This window comes from Camelus dromedarius, chromosome 6, assembly GCF_036321535.1.
Source record: "Camelus dromedarius isolate mCamDro1 chromosome 6, mCamDro1.pat, whole genome shotgun sequence".
NCBI lineage: Eukaryota > Metazoa > Chordata > Mammalia > Artiodactyla > Camelidae > Camelus > Camelus dromedarius.
The window spans coordinates 33,649,054-33,668,944 of record NC_087441.1 but is presented as its reverse complement, the minus strand read 5'-3'; the positions used below and the strand labels follow the sequence as shown (position 1 = coordinate 33,668,944).

At 37.1% G+C, this 19,891-nt stretch overlaps 1 protein-coding gene across 6 annotated transcripts in view; it reads left to right on the top strand.

Moving 5' to 3' along the window:
• NKAIN2 (sodium/potassium transporting ATPase interacting 2) overlaps window positions 1–19,891 on the top strand; it is an 850,734-nt gene that overhangs the window by 608,650 nt on the left and 222,193 nt on the right. The window lies entirely within an intron of this gene.

The window sequence follows — 19,891 nt, the reverse complement described above, 5'->3', positions numbered from 1 at the left end:
ATTCAGCTGATATACTGACACGTACATCTTTGTGGTCTTCGGTACCTTAGACCATGTTCTGTATAGAACACTGTTCATCCAGCAAACGTTTAGGAATTCCTAAAAGAAGGTGAATTCTTCTTGGACCCAGAAGAATTAGAAGAACCAGGATGGAATTAGTGGATGAGGGGGAGAGGTCATCAAGACAGGTGTGGACAGACAATTCCCTCAAAATCAGACCAAGAAATACAAAGCAGAAAGTGATTGAAGAAAGGATACGGGTTGTGAGATCAGTGAAACAAAATCCAGAAACTAAGTCAATGTCTTAACCAAAATGACACAGAGATGGAGGGAAAAAAAAAGGCAAACGAAGGTACTACAAAAAAAAAAACCAAAACCCAAATAAGTAAATAAGTACAGGAGTTATATGGGTTTTGATGGGTGAATTAAGGAAAAAAAACTTGCCTAGAATGTCTCTTAGCAGGATGTAGTCCCCAGCTGGCAGTCAAGAGAAACTGACCGTGAATTGATGGAAATATGTGTGGGTTAACAGTTGGACTGAGCATTCTAGGATAATAAAAACAGCACAAAAATATTACACTGTTAAAGAGAATCTGTGTAATTTGTAGGTGTAAAAAGTATGAAGTCAGAATCTCATATCTGAGATATAGAAATCACACTCTTACTTTCTCCAGCCTACTGAGAACAACGTCACTGTAGCTAAGCAACTCAAAATTTCTGCATAAACATAATGATCTCTACAGATTTTGAAAGCTTAATTCAAGTTTCCAGAGTCTGAATTAAATTAAGAATCACTACAATGTTGAAGAATTAATAAGTACCTATAGAGAAGATGAATCCCGTATCTGCAATAGTGCTTAAGTATTTTAAAAGAATGTAAGTAGTAAATTTGAAAGTCAGCAATTCTAGTTTATGGAGGACATAGAAGAAGAAATCTATATTTATATCTTACTACTTACATATAGACCCCCAAAAGAAGAGAAATAATATATAAAATATTTGTGTGCTTTAATCAGGTACCCAGTGCCATATCAGGTTGTTTATAGGCATGGTCTCATTTAATCTGTAAAACATCTCAATTGGGGTGACTATGACTACACATTTCAGAGATAAGAAAACTGAGGCTAGAGGGTTCGAGCAAGGTCACAGGCTGGTGAGTGTCAGAGCACAGCTGCTGCAAGCACTTTTAACTGCTTTACTAAACTGCCTAGCCAGACAGAAAACCAGAAAGGCCAACAAGAAAAGGAGCCCTCCCTATGTATTCTCAAAATGCGCAATGTATTTTTTAGGAAGGAATGGAACAAGAGGCTAAAAGGCGGAGTGAGCCCTTTCTCATTTCTGTTTATTTGTTTTTCCTCAGTGATGCTTGTGATCCTGTTAATGTCATTCTCGATTAAGATGTTTGTTGTTAAGATCTAGGTTGTTTGTCTTCGATGAAAGATAAATTTCCTTCCATTGACCTCTGTGAGGTCCCAAAAATTACTGTATAGAGAGTTTTCTTACCAAGAACTATGAGTAGACTACTAATAATTTCTAGTAATTTTTAAATTGTTTAACATTAACACCGAGTTTATTTTAAAATTGCAGTACTTTTATCAACTCTAGTAACCCTAACCACTTTCGCAGTTATTTTTAAAAGATTACAGAGGAGAAGAAGACTTGAAATGTATTGCCACTCGACTTATGCATCAGCATATTTGCCAACATTAGCAAGTACCATAAGAAAGAGAAACATCTCAAATAAGACAGTGACTTAAAATGACAAAATTGTAGTCTAAGCTTTGGAACTAGTTTTGTGGGTTTGCTAAGTCACTTTACTTCTCTGAATTCTTATTCATTATTTACATAAAGGGAAATCACTTCCTGTTCCAATTTCTGTGACTTGGTTATCATATTTCCACAAAGAAGAAACTGGAAATTAAATAATTTGAGCAATGAAGATACACCTTTTGTTGATTTGACCTGAACAAAATCATTTCAATTTCTGAGGAGAAGATAAACAGAATCTTTAAACCCGGACCCCTAAATAGTCAGTTTCCAGTTGTTCATTGCTGCCATGTGAAAAACAATTGATTTTTATGTTAAACTTGTATTCTAGGTTTTTGCTAAAATAACTGATTATTTCTAGTAGTGTGCTTTTTGTAGATTCTTAAGGCTTTTCTTTGTAGAGAAATCATGGGGTCTACAAATAGTTTTATTTCTCCCTCCCAATCTCTATTACATTTATTTATTTTCCTTGCCTTATTGCACTGGCTAGGACTGCTCGTGCAATGCCAAATAGTAGTGGTGAGAGCAGACATCCTTGCCTTGTTCCTCATCTTAAGAGAAAAGCACTCAGTGTTTTGCCATTAAATATGATGTTGGCTGTGGGTTTTTTCTAGATATTCTTTATTAGGAAGTTTCCATTTATTACTAGTTTGCAGTGAATTGGTTTTATAAAGGGATATGAATTTTGCTAAATGCTTTTTTCTGCATTTATTGGGATGATCATGTGGTTTATATTCTTTAATATTTTGACTATTAATTTGCATTCATCTCCCTAAATGTTCCTTTACCATATACCTTGGTATTTAGCATAGTACCTGGAATATAGTAGGAAATTAATGGATACCTATTCCATGACTAATACATGAATGCTGGTCACTGTGCTAAGTGCTCACAGTTCCCTAGGCTACATGCTTTGTTTCCCATCTCTTAAGTACAGCTCTTGTTTCTGCAAATATATGAAAACTAATTTAAATTAATTATATTCATAAGTAATTGAGAATATGATTTTCTCCTTATAACTCTGAAATCAAGCCTAGGTAAAATATTTTGTATACAGGCCCAATTATTCCCTTGAAATTCTCAAGTATAAGAAGTGAATAGTAGACACAGTTCATGTGTCTGTACTAAAAACTACACAAGCACAGAGATATAATGCTCTTTTTTAGCAAATTAATTATTTAGAGGCATGTGTATATGTTTATATCTCAGTGTGTATATATACATTTTCCTGCCCTTAAAATCATTTTTTTTTTTTCCCTCTTCAATGAGCCACCTTCAGTTTGGTTTCCTAATCACCAATGGAAAATGAAACCATATCTTGCTTAGTGAACCTTTCTCAGTAACAACCCACCGGATATTTCTACTGCTTCTTGGCTTTCTGCTCTCTATTTATTTTCCTCTCCTATACAACTCACTTGCTTATGATATCTTTTATTAGGAATGATGGATTGTTTTGCTGAATTGCTGTAAACCATTAAATGATATTTTTCTGACCCAGAGTTCAGTGTATAAAGTCACTAACATATATAATGGAGTATCTATAAAGTTATGTTATATTCTCTAGTAAGAATAGTGTGGAAGTAATGTAAAACTGCTTTCATGTGATCTAGGATATAAAATGTTACTACTCAATCTCATATATGCTCTTCATTACACACAGCATGACATTTAGTGTAGTTGTGAGGGCTTCTCACAGGAGAGTGTGATGAAATACATGTCCTGAAGTGGTGAGCATTCTTTCGGGGGTAGACGCATTAATAATATGGCTTGGGATGTGGCTGTGCACATGAATAAATATAAAATGCTTCGGTGAATGGAGTGTTACCACTGAGTTTATTCTCCAGCTGGGTACTATGATTTTCTTGTCAGCTTATAGTGTCACCTACTTAAGTGACAGGAAACCTGTGGTTTCCTCTTATTTTCTATTACAAATGGAAGCCTAGAAAGATGCAAACTATCCACAGGTTTTGTCTTGTATATGAATTTGCGATTCTGTAGGAACCCTCTGATTGATCCCTGTGCAGGGTTTTCTTTTAGTTCATTAGTTTAAAATAAATGCTTCCGTTTAAATCAAGATGGAAAATCTATTTCAATAAAACTCGTTTCCTGTTACTATTTCAGGGGAGAAAGGGCATGTCAGTTTTATGACGGATTTTTGTAGGTTAACAGAGAATTACTTATAAGTATTGTTTTCTTACAATCTCACTATTCATTTCCATAATCCTCTTTTTGGTTAACAATAGCCATATTCCATATCACAAAACAAGTTCAGGATTATGTTCATATGTTTTACCTGCCTCATAGAAATGAATGGAATAGGTCCTTTCATACTGTCTGGTACAAGAAAATGATTATCATTCTACTCCTTTGTGCTTCTTTCTTACCATGTTTGTTTGTTTGTTTGTTTTGGGCAATATCATTGTCTTTAGGAGCCATAGAGTATGACTATACCCATACAGAATTTTTCTATAAGAAATACCATTTTCACACTTTTCCCCGAGGATTCACTGGTAATGAGAAACAAACGAGAGTCGTAATGAAAAGTTAGGGTAGAAATGAAATAAATATGGTGGATACAATGACACCATCTAATCACTTTATTAGTGTAAGTTACTTACTGTGATTTGAAAGCTGGCAGAATTAAAAACACTTTAATAAAATTTTATCAGTTTGATGTATAAAAAGGAGATTATCTCCTGAGACATATGTGAAGAAGCGAAACTATGCTCTGTTCTCTCTACACAAACTCTGGCCAACTGACAGAAAACATAGACCAGAAGAGGACAGGAAAGAAAGTGGGGGGGAAGAACAGTATTCATAAGGGTTTGAAGCATGGATTATAGAAGTATTACCCTGATCAGAAGGTCTTCAGAGAAGACACAAATCTTCACTTATTACATGTGTTTAAAAAATATTCCTACTGTAGTGTATCTGTAATATTGTAAAGCCATAGCAAACAACACTCTGTGGATTAATCGGTGAATTAATTTCTTAGCTCTGTAGTAATCTAGTTCTGCATGAGTGGAACAAAGAGAGCTGTATGTAGAGAAAGTCTGGGAATGGCATGCTTTGTTTAGAATGTTCCATAAATGACTACTTATTTAAAAGAGCTTAATAATATTTTCACTCAGCAGTTACTATTTTTTTTCAGATGTTGTATATAGAAAAACTGAGTCCGTCTTGACAAGGTGGTATTGATTTGGCTGAAACAAGATCAATAGGTATTACAGTTACTCAGTGACTAGGTTATTAGAAAAATAAATTTGGATTTATTCTACCAGCAAATAAGCACAAATTTTTCAAGAAAAGCTCAAATTTGTTTATACATTACAGTGTATTTATTGTTCATTTCAAAATACAAATAAGCCTTTCCTAATGTTGTAAACTTTTTTTATCAAACACTACAATTATGTATGTGCTTGGAGAAATGTTGTTGGTCTACATAAGACAACTTTATATAATTTACTGTTACAATACTGCTTAATGTATCAAATTTCACTCTGCCATTTTACCAAAAGTAATGAAAATAGGAATGTAGTAATACTACCTTTTTATGTAAAGCTCACACTGTACATACATATCTCTATCCGCAAATGTTTTTCCAATATTTTCACAAGCACTGTTGATTTGTGTCCCAGAAAAACCTCCAGAAAAAGTAGGGTATCATTAGCCTCTTGTTTGATGAGTACATTTGAGTGACAAAAATTCAAGGGAATTTCTTAAACTGACCGAGCCAGTTGGTGACAGACGTAGACTCCTGATCCACTTTCTTAAATTTGCATGTGCTTGTCAGACTCCCTAGCTTTTTACATCCCCCTTTTCCCCATGACGTCTCTCTCTGCTTAATTGAATAAGTGTACTTTTTTCACGTCGTAGTGATTACCGTAGGCAATTTTGACATTATCACTGGCTGTCTGTAGTGTAAGATGCAAAGGAGCTAGCGTCTGAAGCTCCAAGGCTGAGGAACTTTCAGAGGCATTAGGTCTCTCCCCAGTCCACGCATTTTCTGTACCTGGACAGGAAAAGCCCCACCGCGGCGAGGCTGCACTAGTGAACAACAGCCCAGCCGGCAAGCATTCCTCAGGGTGAGACTTGCAAGCTTTCTAGACTTGGAAGATGAGAATTGCAGTTAAGTGACACAACTGGTTTCTGAAGAAAAAGGATGGGTTTCTTTTTATGCTCTGTGGGAATCTTTTGTAACCCAGTGAACCATTGACAGAAAATGAGACAACAGCTTAGAGAGAGACAGAAGGAGAATGTGAGGGAATATCTGAAAGGTCACCACCAGGACCTTATACACTGTATGTGTGTGTCTCTCTGGGCTCAGAATTGATTTTTCTATTAATTAGAATTGTCTGTTTATTTCACATAGGGAGTGAGTTTTAACCTTTTTTTACACTATGTAAAAAAACCCCAAATGAGATATTTTCTGATAAAATTCATATCTATTATTAATGGCAGAAATGGTTTATGAGTTGCTTTTTTCATGTAACATAGTAAGTAAAACAAAACTAGAACCTAGCCAGAAAGTGAAATTAGCTCTTTGTACAACTTTTAATTTAGTGATTCTAGCATCTTCATGTGCGTTATAATAATTTGATGAGAGGTGGAAAGAGACGTATGTGACCATGACATTCTCCTTTTTTAAACATGGATTAGAATGTTGTCCTCTGTTATAATAATGTATAAACAGAGGTTAGTTTTAATTTCTCTACTATAAATGTATAGGCATTGAAGGAATATAATTCAGAGGGGTTTTTTTGTTGTTTTGTTTTAAAATATTAAGCTATATATGCAGAAAATACAGGGTTAAGAGTGAGGACTTTATTAAACACTACATTATTAGAGGTTCTCTGAGGGTAAAAGATGCTAAGAATCTGGAATCTGTGATTCCCAACCTGAGCAGCTTTCAAAAAAGTTATATTGGGAAAATGAAATAAATGAAGAAGAAATGGCTTAGGAGAACTTACCAAGTTCTGTATCAGCACATGCAAGGCAACATAGCTCCAGGATGTTCAGAGCATGCAGAGATACAGCAGTACTTGAAAAAAAAAAAAAGGAAAAAAGGAGTGATTGATAAAGTGATGGATCAGGCTTAACCAGAGAGGTGAATTTCAATTCAAATTTTGAGGTAGGTGTTGCATGTGAAGTAGAACGTGGAGTGGGTGCGTTCTAGATAGAAGGAACGATGATATACATAAAGGTGCAAGAGCAGGGCATGGTGAGCCATGTGAACGAGATCGTCAGGAGAAGCTAGGATAGAGGAGTGGTTCTGAAAACGAAGTTATAAACCTGTAAGGCAAGTGCAATTAGCAGGACAGGAGATGGGCAGAATTAACAGCAGACAACATAGGAGGTTAGGTTAATATGGTTAGGAGTTTAGAGTTAATATGGTAGGCAAAGGGAGCCCTTGAAAAGCCTTGAACATGACAATTACATGGGTTAAATACATCTTACTGATGAAAAGAAAAGGGTACTTGATAAACTGAGTACCATGTGAGGTTCTTTCTTTCTGCCAAATGGAAGTGGAGAATGACTTTAGGCCTTTTACATGATAATTGAAGCTGAGTATTAGAGGACTTAAAATAAATAGAAGGAGATACACATCCAGGAAAAGGATAATAGAAGCCAATAATAGGTTATGTCTGATAGAGTCAGAGACAAGAGAATGGTTAAAAAATGAATCTGTGATCTTTGAGGCCAGGAAACTAGGAGGAAGCTGCAACTGCAAATAATCAGAAATTATGACTCTGTCAACTAATTTATTAAGCACCATCTTTAGAAGGCAATATGTAAGCATTATGCCTGAGTCAAAGAAAGGTAGGGCAAATATCATTTTCTTCATGACTGATGGAGAGGTGGGAGGGGTGTGTGTGTGTAAGGAGTTATATGTTAATGTGTGATACTCAACTATCAACACAGTAGCCACAAAGATAGAACCTCAGTACTAGTCTTCCGGTCTGATTTTTTATTCCTTATTAACTTCAGCTGTTGTAAGAATAGGTTTTGTGTACTTTGTGTCTTGAATTAAGTACCACAGCGCTTAGCAACCATGGTCATCTAGAAACCTGGAAGTTACTACTATAGCATTCCTTCCTTCCTGTAGAAAACTGGAAGTAAGTACCCTACCCAGAGCTATCTGTTACATAACCCACAGTCTAATGTAATTAGAACAAACAGGCAAATCAATACAGGGTCTTGTATTTACAGAATCACTGAATGCATGGTCAATACAGTTCCATGTGGAATAAAGCAAGCCACAATGAAGTTTTAGTTGGGTTTTTTTTGGAGGGGTAGGGTATAACTTGAATTATTATTCTTTTGTGCTTATTCTGGCGAAAGTGTCACATGACATTTAAGAATGTCAGAAAAAATGTGATTTTCTCCTTGCCATTGTGTTCTTATTCTCAGCCCTGTTCAAAACAACTGCTCTGAAATACTCAAAGTGCCTAAAGCGTCACTGTCTCTCTTACAGCAACACCGTGTACTGTTCCCGAACTTCTCTAAATGACCAGCATTTCTAAGGCATATCATTAACACTAGAATTTGCTCCTGATGTTTGTTTCACATTATATACGTATTTTTTCATTGTGGGGGTTAAATGATGGATTCCGCATTCATCTGTTATATGGACAACTTACTTAAATAAAACTATTCATTTAATCATAAATTTAGCTATGTTGATTGCATACAGTAACCCATAGCACAGAGTCCTGCAATCATGTGGGAAAGGCAAACATTATAAAGCATGATGAGTGGTATGATTTTGCATCAATAGAGAGCCATTGGGCCACTAAAGTGACACAAATCACCCAGTCTGAGTGTAGTAGGGTGGACAGGAATATGCCGGGGAAGGCATAACATACCCCTAAACTGGAGGCTGCACAGGGCAAGGGAGCTGGACGGTATTTACAAGCAAATGGTGAAGTTGGTGAGTTCAACAGCCACCAGATTATGAACTATCTTACATCCCAGGCCAAGAAGTTTACACTCCACCCGAAAGGGACTTGGAGGGGAGGAGCGTGAGGAGTGTGGCATGATTAGCTTCACGCTGGGGAAGATCAGTGGCAATGTGAGATCTGCTTGGAGGGAATAGACTGGAGTAGTGGGATCCATTAAGAGGCTGTTAAAGCAGCGCACAGAGAGATGCTGATGGCCCGAGCAGAGACAGTACCAGTGGGACGGAGACGGAAAGACGTGTTCAACAGCTGTGAAGAAATGAGAATCAAAGGGAATCTAGGTGTTTCTGCTACAGAAAGTATTAAATTCTTCATTCTATCTCGACACCTTGCTTTGTCCTCTATTTACCTGAGATTCTTTTATATATGCTGATGGATATTTTTTCTGTTTTTATTAAACAATGGGTCAAATGCCGTGGTACAGTATTTTGTCTTTTTAAGGAAACATTTACCAGAAGCTTGATACCTTGCAAAAATGTGCTAAGCATTTGCTCCCTCAAGGTAGTTCCTTAAATATAATTGACTTAAATATAAATGTCACTGGATTATTTTAGCCCATTGTCCTAAAAAAATCTGCTACCCTGTAATAGTTTCAACTGGGATTATCACACATAGAAAAATATGATCAAGTCCTTGGGGTCGTAATTTTCTCTAAGATCTGTGCCTGGGGGGATATGAAACCATCAAATTTTTGGAGGATTAATAACTTTCTATATCCTTTAAAGAAACCAAGTATGTAGAAATCCTCAAAGGAAAACAATAAATTAGAAAAAATGTCTTTTCAACTGTACTGACTATTTAATCAAGTAAAAAGATGAGCTGTTATTCACGCTGCAGAACCTAGCAATAAAAATCAATGACCAACAAAGATTATCTTTTTTTAAATTAAGAGATACCATTAGGATAAACTAAGATTACAGACCCATAGAATTTTAGAGTTAGAAGGGATCCCTGAAATCAAGTGTTCATACAGAAATATTTAGTTAGGGATAAAGCTAGAGCTTTTGTGAATTTAAAGAGTCCAGACAACTTGGAAAACATACCCTCTATGCTGAAAAATGTAGTTTGGGGCATATTTCACTATAAAATTATATTCATGTTTGACTCAATTAAATGATTGACTACCATGGCAATAGCAAATTATATGTTCTTTTTAGATAAAGAAATCATCTGTTACACCTTTGGTACTAATCTTAGTGCCTAGCATCAGCTTCTGCCTTCACATTTGCTGTTTAGGCATATGTAACAGAAACTCACCTCAAACTAGGATAAGCCATCAAACAAAGTTGCGGGCAGGGTAGTGTAGGGGATGCTCATGTTACCAGAAAGCCCAGGGCCCAGCTGGATCTAGGCGCTCAAGCAGTGTCACCAAGGCTTCACCTCTCTTTTTATCCCTCTGCGTTGGCTTCTCTCTCAGGCAGGTTTTCCTTTCAATCAATCAGCAAAATAACTCAGGAAATTGAAACCAGCTTCTCTTGCCCAGTAGTGGCGGAACACTAAGAATTTGGTCTCCTTGAACCACCTGGGGCCACCAGAGCCAGATTTACTTTCCCTCGAAGGCTCTACTCAGGCCGCCCTGCAGAGCGGCGCTGTCTGAGGGAAGGAAAGCTCTGACTGGCCAGGTGCAGAGCACACGCGTACTCCTGGTCAGCAGACTAGCACCACCTGGAATGAGACTTGGTGGTTCCCCAAGAAAAGCACTGGTGGCCTTAGCAGAAAGAGAAGGAGCGACAGCTAATGGTCTGGTAGAAACATCAGATGTCCTCTACACTGCCATTTTGTGATTCTCCTCCTTCCTTGTCTTTATCATTCATGATTTTTTCCTTGTCTCTGTGCCAACTCTTACAAACATCAAAATCAGCTTTATCGAGTTAGGGCTTTTTTCAGACCAAAACTTGTTCCTGATGAGGAAATGCCCCTGTTGTCCTAATCCAGACAGGTACTTCTATCTCGTTCTACATGCAATCCCCAAATCCTTGGGTGGCCAGAGCTGGAGGTTATTAGAGACAGCATGAGAGAGTGGAGAGGCATGGTGAGGTCATGGCCAGTGCGCTGATTCAGATTCCAGAGACCAAGGTGCTAGTTCTAGTATTCACCACCATGGGGTTCCTCTTGTCCATAGTGAGGATACTGGGATCACAATGATCTCTTTCAGCTCTAATGTTTCATGATTCCTGCAAAGAAAATAGGTGTGTGTCTACAATATAAGAGTTAGAACCACATCAGGTTTCTTCTTCCTTCCCCATGGCCTGACTAGTCCCCTAATACGTGAACCCCCCTTCTATGGTCTCTTCTTGCTTAATGCTCAGGCTGGGTCTTCCTCAAATGCAGAAAATGAACAAAGACATATATGCAGTTAGCTATCTGGGAAGAGACCCCAGGGAGCAGGAATAAGGAGCCAGGAAAATGAAATAAAGAAGGAGAAAAGCTAATAAGAGGGTGAATTATTGAGTTCTCAGGGTAACTGGGGCTAGATCTTACCAGGACCTTCTGAGGAAACTATAGACTGCCTGAGAGTGACAGGGAGAAGCATGTCCCTGTGGGTCTCGCCGTGAACATAGAGGGTTTTCCTTTGGGGCACAGACATTCCTGCTCACACAAAAGATTCCAGGTCAGAAAATAAAAGACAGGAATGCACATCTGAGACAAGATGATGTCAGCATACAGTGAAGCCTTATTGGAACTGTCTGCTGCCACCAGGGCTGGAGTCAGAAATGAGGCCAAGAGAATGTGAGGTGGAGACCAGTTTTCCAGTACACCAGCCTTGCTCCCTGGGTTTTGAAAGCTCCATCCCATGCATGAAGGTCTAATGCCGATTGTCTGCTACACTTTAACACGTCCCTCACCTGGACACTTAGCTCTTTAGCGACTGGCCTGCTCCTGGCTCTTTTGCCTTTTTTTGCTTATCTTTTCGTAGTCTCTCCTGGCTTAGCCAATCCCTTGCACTTAATTTGATGCTGCTCCTGAAAGACGTGATGTGTCCCAGGCGAACAAATCCCCGCCACTTTGACTAGTGTGGGTTACCTGTAGTCTCCTGGTTATAATCATTATTCTAAGAAAAGGTCATATGCGTATTCTATGCTCGTATTCTCTTCTGCTCCTATTGGTCTTCCCACTTAAATACCTGTCTCCACCAACTCTCTAAATGATCCACATCCTTCAAAGTTTAAGTCATCTGAGTCTTTTTTCTCACTGGAATCCACATTGCTTCTGTTATAGTTCCTTCAAAATTTCTTGCCTGCTTCCATTAGTAATACATACTTATCACTAGCTTTCTCATATGTTCATTTTAACTCAGGTAAATCATAAGGGCTCGAGGCATAGTAAAGCACAATATATTTTGTATTCACTTGAACACCTTGGTCAGTGTTGAGCAGATTATGGCAATTTTAAAGTTTCTGCTGATTAGTTGATATTGCTTCCATGAATGGGGGAGGCTAGGTTAGTGGCGAGAATTTATATCTTCTTCCACCACTAAGTGACTGATGGCATTTTATCAGTATCTCAGGTTCTTTATCTGTAAGTGGATCTAATAAGAGTACTTGACTCAGAGTGTGGAAAATAAATAATGTATGTGAAGTACTTAGCCTGGTGTTCAGCACAGAGATGTTTGGTCCTGCATTTATGGGCTATTATAATTGCCCTTAAATAATAACCACCGGCGCTTCTGTGGTGCATGTGTTTGGGTTTTTTTTTCCCCCTAACTAATTAGGTTGAAATTAGCCAAATTAGCCTATTGCTTCATGGAGATTAATAGCTGATTATGAAATGCATGTGAAGCCAAGAATTGATAGCTATTTTTGAGAATGATATGTATGTTGGTTTAGATTTCAGGATACCTTAGTGTTTTGTGCCAGGACACAAAGATTGGAATATGTAAGAAAGACGCTTGGACTTCATTCACATGATTCCTTCTGCCCAGAGTCCCCTATCTGCTTTCCTTCACTTGTCCCATTTCATCAGTCCTTTCATGGCCACCTCCTTCAGGAAGCTTATTCTTTTCCCCAGCCCACATTGTCATCTCCCACCTCTTACTGCATTTGACAGTCTTGCCATAGTATTTGGCTCTTACCTTTTTCTCTAAGGCTTTATCTGTACTAATTATATTTTTCCAGCTAGATTTTAAGCTGCCCCAGGGCAAGGATCACATCCAATCCATGCTTTATCTAGGGCAAGAGTGAGGACACCACTGAGTCCACCAGAGACTCAGAAAAGACTGGCTGAGTGTTTCACTAATTAAATCACACTGAATGTCTAAATTTGTAGTTCAACTTACTAGTTTATTTGTAGTCAGTACTCGAGTCAGTAGTTCTATTTCGAAATGCTGCACCACTGGCCTTTAAAGCGTGACGGTTGTGCTACAGAGTGTTAGTGGTGTGGAATCTCTGAATCATTTATTGGAATGAAAAAGTAAACAAAGCCAACGACTTCCTTTAATGAGAAAGCCTTTGAAATTACAGTGCATGAATCACCAGGTTGCCCTTCAGAAATACTGGATTTTTGCCGTTTAAATGCTCTGAACCCAATAGTTCATTAGACTTACTGTCACTTCCATGTGCCTGTTTACACCGAAGAATACAATGATAACACCAGTGACCTGAAATAATTGCCGTGGAAGTTTGCTTCTGATGAAAGTTCAATTTTTGCTAAAGGATGCCTGGAGCTCCAACTGCTGCACTGACAGCAGCCTGCGAGTCTCTCTTTTTCTGGCCTCGTGAAGAAGGAATGGGAGCAGCTCAGGAAGACAGGCCTGTGAACGCCCTCCTGCCCTCCTCACCGCTTGCCTCCGGCCTGAAGCAACAGTTCTGGCTTAAGGAAGTAATGAACCATGATTCTACTTTGTGATAAGGCAGAGGATGCTGACGCACCACCTAGTGATGGGCAGCTGGTCCCGGCCGGTCAGAGGGCAGGTCTGGGGGGGACTGCCCTTCCACGGAGCGACACAGCAGAGGGCGACGCTGGACTTTACGAGTGGAAGAGAACCACTGAACTGGAAATCGCTCAATAAAACATTCAAACTCCCAAGTAATGACTATCGAACGCCAGAAACACATAAGAAACAAGGGAAATGAGAAAGAATGGTAGAACTGGAGACATGAAATGGTTTCTCTTTAGCAGGGCTCCCTAAGTATTTTCTACCCTGGAGCTCTTCCACTGAGTCTTTACTGTGTATGATTTATTCATTTGTTTACACCTTCAGCTGGCCAGCCCTGGGCAAAGCTCCTAAAGTAGAAATCATCACTGCAGCATCCTCCCCAGGTCCTCTAGCCGGGGTCATCTTAAGCCTCCTCTGTGACCTCGTGCTGCCCCCTGAATGCCCAGGTCCTGTGTCCTGTCCAGGGATGCTCCAGAGGTGTGCGGGTGATTCATGCCCTGAACATTTGCCACCTCTTTGACCCCTTCCACGTACATTGTCCCTATTCCTTTCGAGCCCTGCCAGAATTAGTTAGGACTCTCCCAATTGCTACTAACAGAAAAATGCATGAGCTAGCTAACCCGAAAGGAGAATTTATCATAAGGATGCAGGGATGTTTCATGCACTTCAAGGGCTGGGGAGCTGCCAGGCTTCAAAGACTGGAATTGCAGATTATCAGGCTCTCTCTCAGGCTCTTTTGCTGCATCTCATAGGATTTCAGTTCCTTTTTTTTTTTTTTTCCTCTCTGTCTCTGTGAAATACTGTCCTCTGTGGAATCCATGTGGCAAACAAACAAATAAACACACAGGCAGAACAAGTGGGAAACAGAAGCCAATAAGCATGACTCACAGCCAAGTACACATTACACAGCTAGCAACCAGGGGCAGGGTTCACTCATTTGAAACTTCAGCTTTATGAGAAAAGGATGGGTGAGCTATAATCATAAAGGCTGCCCTCGCCCCGACTCCAAATGCCAAACTCAGCCACCACCTCTGTGACCACAGGGAAGGGAAAAAGCAGTTTCTATAAAACAGGGGCAAAAGCAAAAGGTGGTCACTTTTACATCTTTGTCTACAAAGCCACTGCGCTGCTGTGTACCCACAAGTAGACACTACAAGCTCACTGCTACTTCATTCCTGTTAACAAAGTGTTTCAGAAAGAATGTAGGAAAATTCTCCTAAATTGAGAAGAAGAAATTAAATTTCCTCAAATCATACTGAGTAGCTGGAGTGTTCCTCTTTTGACCTTGATTTAGCTTGTTTAACATGTGATAAAATTGACTTAAATAATGAACATCCACAAACTCATTACTGTCCCCTTCTTGGTGAAATCTGGTTGTAGTGCCCCTAGGTGTAGCCCCACAGATTTTCTTTCTTCCATGAACTCTGTTGCTTGCTTTAGTAAATGTTGTATTTATATTTTAAAAAATACACATTTTTCACTTTATTGGGCACAATAGTTTTTATACACACACAGGTGTATGCATGTGTATCTCCATGGGCATTAAAACAGGTGTGTTGTTCAAATCTCTATATTTACTGTCTTTTGAGTGTGCCTGATTTTTCAGTTTCTGACTCTATTAACTGTTGATTTGTCAATTGCTTTGTCAAATTCTGCCAGATTCTTTCTTCCTGTTTATCTCTCTGTCTCTGTATTTAGCCATGTGTTAGACACAAGTTCATGATCATTGTATCTGCCTTGTAAATATTCCCTTTTATTCATATGTACTGTGTCATTTTACCCCTGTTGGTGCTTTTCGCTTAAATTCTGTATTGATTGAGAATAATACAGCTACATTTTGGTGGTAACTAATGCTCTTGTTACTAGTATTTACCTGGTGAGTCTTTTTAATTACTGTATTTTTAGTATTTTTATGTAATTTTATCTTTTTAGAGATGTGTTTTTTAAGCAGTGAGTGGAATGATAAATAATATCTTTTTTATTTATTCACTTTTATATTCTCTGCTTTTAAAGGGGAGTCAAATCTGCTTATATTTGTTGTCATTATGGCTATATTTTCACTTATTTCAAATGGTTTATTTAATGCTATCTTTTCCCCACCCTTTTGCAGACTATGGCTAATTAAATTTAACACGTTATGTAAGTTTAATTTTGTATGTGCCCTGTGCTTTCTTAAAGACCATCTTTTCTTCTGTGTCTATGTTTCCTCTGGATAAGTGAATATTTTATATATATATATATATATATATATATATATATATATATATATTTTTTTTTTTTTTTTTTTTTTTTGCAGAGGAATGGTCTGTAGGGATGACTACCTTAGATATTTTCTGAGATAGCTTTAATTTGCCTTCATTCCAATGATAGTTTAGCAGGGCAAAAATATCTGAAGTTACTTAGCAGTACGGAGACATTACTCTTTTCTTCTAGCATGTGAAAAAAAAATCTGTTTTTGGTCTGATTGTTGCCTCTTTGCAAATAATCTTTCCTTTTCGTCTACGGCTTTCTTTCATTTTCTTTTTTTTTTTTTAATGCTGAAGGTCATTTTGTTATATTTAGATGTAGCATCCACCTACTGTTTGAAAAACACTTTTCAAACGCAATTCAAAAACACATCCATTTGGAAAATCCACAGTTTTTATTCTTCAGATGTTGTTTCTCTACCACTGCCTCCATTCTCTTGATTGAAAACTCATTTTTGCCTTTGAAAATATGCTCATAACGTTAATTGTGTCTCAGCTGCTTTCTAGTGTAATTTTAATGATTGTGTCTTTCCGTGCTGTGTTCAGAATTAATTCTGCTGGGCTATATTCTGATACATTTATCTTCTTGTTTGCTTAGTTAAACTATATTTATTTATATTTAGTTCCTATTTACTCCATGAGAATATTTTTTCAAAATATTTCATTTCGTATTTTATAATCAATTGTTCCTGTTTTATTTCTGCTTGTGTTTGTTTTTTAATATTGCTCTATGCTACTGGAAGTGACATATTCATTTGTCACATCAGAGTTCTTGTAATATATTCCTTTACATAATCTCTGTCAGCCTTTTCCATGAACTTTATTCACTTGGAATGAATGGTAAGGCCAGGGTCCTATTTTAAACGTCTACATTCCTGATGCATCGCGTAAGTTAGACACTTAGTAGTGATTCAGAAAAACGTTCAATGAATAAAGTTATCAACGTCCTATTTTTGTGTAATCGGAGATATTTAATGTTCGTCCAGAGTTTAGGGCATACATAGTTCACTACTACTCTTGTTCAGTGCTAAGAGAACTGTGATTTAGGATCATTGCATCACTTTTCTCAGTTAAACAAACACTCCTGAGTCAGAGCCGTGAGTGAAGCAAATGTCACTCCCTCTGCCTTTATCCTGTTCTGCCTCAAGATACTCTTTTTTCGTTCAGTCATTTATTTATTCAAGCATGCATGTACGCTTTCATTCATTTTTAGGATCTTTCTTTTACGTGTATACAGATTAATCAAATTAATTATCTGGAATAAATTATCCACTTAGCATTATATTTTATAATATAAATTAAATCTAGATAATGTATTTGTTACTTTAAAATAAATAGCTTGTTAAAATTACGCCAGAACACTTTAAATTATGTTTTAATTAATTTATTCAGTTGTTTTAATAAATATATTTAATAGTGATTAAAGAAAGAAAATGACAAAACCCATTATGGATTTTCAAGCCATATTCTAGTCAATCTTAAATTTGTTGTTTAAACACCAAGGTTTAAAATATTTATGCATTAAATATGCTCAGTGTCTTCTGTAGCAGAAAGGATGTGGATTTTACATTTGATTTCTAAGCAAATTAATGATGTAACCCAGAAAGCATAGCAGAATATAGTGGGCTATAAAGAAACCAATTTAAGTAATTTGTGCAAATACTTAAAAGTTTTATGAATTAAATTTCAGACAAATTTCCTATGACAAGGCAACTTCCTCACAGAGCACAGCTCCAGTCATTTTGATGTACAGATAGGCAATTTAAAAATTCAAATTAAGAAATTAACGTTCATAGGTCTAAATCAGCCAATTTTGCAATTTGCTCTTTTCTTTGAAAACAGTTTCCTTCAATTAAATATGCCAGCACTTATCAATCTTTTTCTTCCCTGTTATCACTGGTGATTTTTGCACATCTGTAATGATTCCCGTTCCTTTTCTTTTAAGGAAATATTTTTCACTAGAGTGATGGAGAACAAAATTACTGCATTCAGGCAGACCTAAGCTTCAATCCTAGCTTAGCCATATGCTGGCTATATGGTGGCATGTAAGTTACACAACTTCTTTAAGCCTCCATTTACAAGTCTGTGAAATCGGGATAAGAATATATACGCCACAGTGTTTTTATGAAGAGAAAATGAAATAATGTGTTATCAAGTATTTAGAACTCAATAAATTTTACCCTGCTCTTTCTAGTTATTTCCACTTCTACACACACACACCTAGACACCTTTGTACTAGCCTGTATTTCTAAAATATGGATACTATTACCAAAGACTATTTAAAAAAACATTGTCTTACTGACTTTAAAAATCTTCTCCAGAGGAGAACTATGCAACATTTTAGCACGTCAGGCAGTGTATTTTAGAGGTTGACATCTTGAGCATTTCAGTCAGACATAGAAGACTGAGATAGAGGACAGCATGAGCAACGAATTTAACTTCTTTAAGCCCCAATTTCCTCATTTTTACAATGAAAAAGATAATGGAACTATATAAGTTGCTGAGTGGATTAATTAATGTAAAGGGAACATAGTAAGTATTCATTTAACATAACTTTCTCAAATTATGACCAATATAATAAAATATATAATGTGTGTGTGTGTGTGTGGGTGTGGGTGTGGGTGTGTATATAGCCTATAAAACATATTTTGGAAAATGTATACAGAAAGATGCATTTGGGAGAAAGTACGTGCTTTGCTTGGTGTTAGAGCTAATACATTGGCAAATGTCTTAAATACTGTGACATTCAACTGTGAAAACCAATTATTACACAATTAGAAACCTCCTCAATTAGGGAGAGATTAGGTCATGTTTCTAAAACACACACCAGTATTTTCTGCCAATCCCATCTGTGACACACATTAGGAGACCCCAGTTAGCAGTTGCTGAAGTCATTTTCCTAACACTGGCATCCGTCTCCTTGGAGGCATCCGTCAGAGACTTGTGTTCACATCTTTCAAGTTGCATCTGGATAGGACCGATATGTGATCAGCCTCTTGCTACATTTCATTGACAGACAGTATAACATTTGCTTTTCATTCTATCTTTAAGCTTGTTTGTAATAAATAAATGCTTCACTAGGTATATACCCATTCTTAAAATGATACAACCATGATGACTAAGTATATTGACTATCTAGAAAAGAGATAATTATATATTTAACAATTTACCATCTGGGAATAAGAAATTTATTTCAGGATTAAATTTTAGATATAAATAAAAGTGACCATGATTTTCAAAAAATAAGGAATACAGATAAACACAGTGTTGTAAATTTAAGGTAAAAGGAAAATGGAATGCTTTCCAAAAATATACTATTTATCTTTAAGGGGCAGCCTTATTTTCTTAATTTAATGGTGTAGTCATAGCTACACCATTCATTTTAGGTTAAATAAAACTAGGATTTAAAAGTCAAAATACTCTAGCATCTCCTGTTATCTTTTAGGTTCAAGGAGGATAACGTATGGTGGTAGGCAAGTGTGAAAAAATAAAAATACTTAACACTGGTGTACAATTTTGTAGTTTTCGTATAAATTATTTCATGCCTCTGAAAGTTTGATATTTGTAGCCTCACTTAAGTGAAGAAATAGAGGCTTGGATAGGTGTTTTGGCCAACTTGTAAAAGATGGAGCAGACAAATATACTCAAATCTGGTCCCAAGTTCTGTTTAAAGACCTTCACTACTGTCTAACAAAAAATTAAAAAAACAGGTCACACTATGGGGTTAGATTAGAAAAAGGCACTTCTCAGTCTTAAAATCCTCAGCGAAATAACGACATTGCTTGTCTAAAATGCTAAAGGCAGGAGAAAAGATTGGATGACCTCAAAAGGGTCTTCACAGACCCAAGTCAAGTGCAAGAGCCCCTCAGCTTTGACTTTGTCATATGTTCATGGTCATCAATATAATGCAATAGTTATTGAATTCTTATTTGACTAATCATACTAAACTGATCTATGATACTAAAGAAAAATCTGGCTGTAAAAATCCATAATATTTATAAGAACTAAACTTTTAAAAGAAGAATAAAATAAGAAGTAATAAA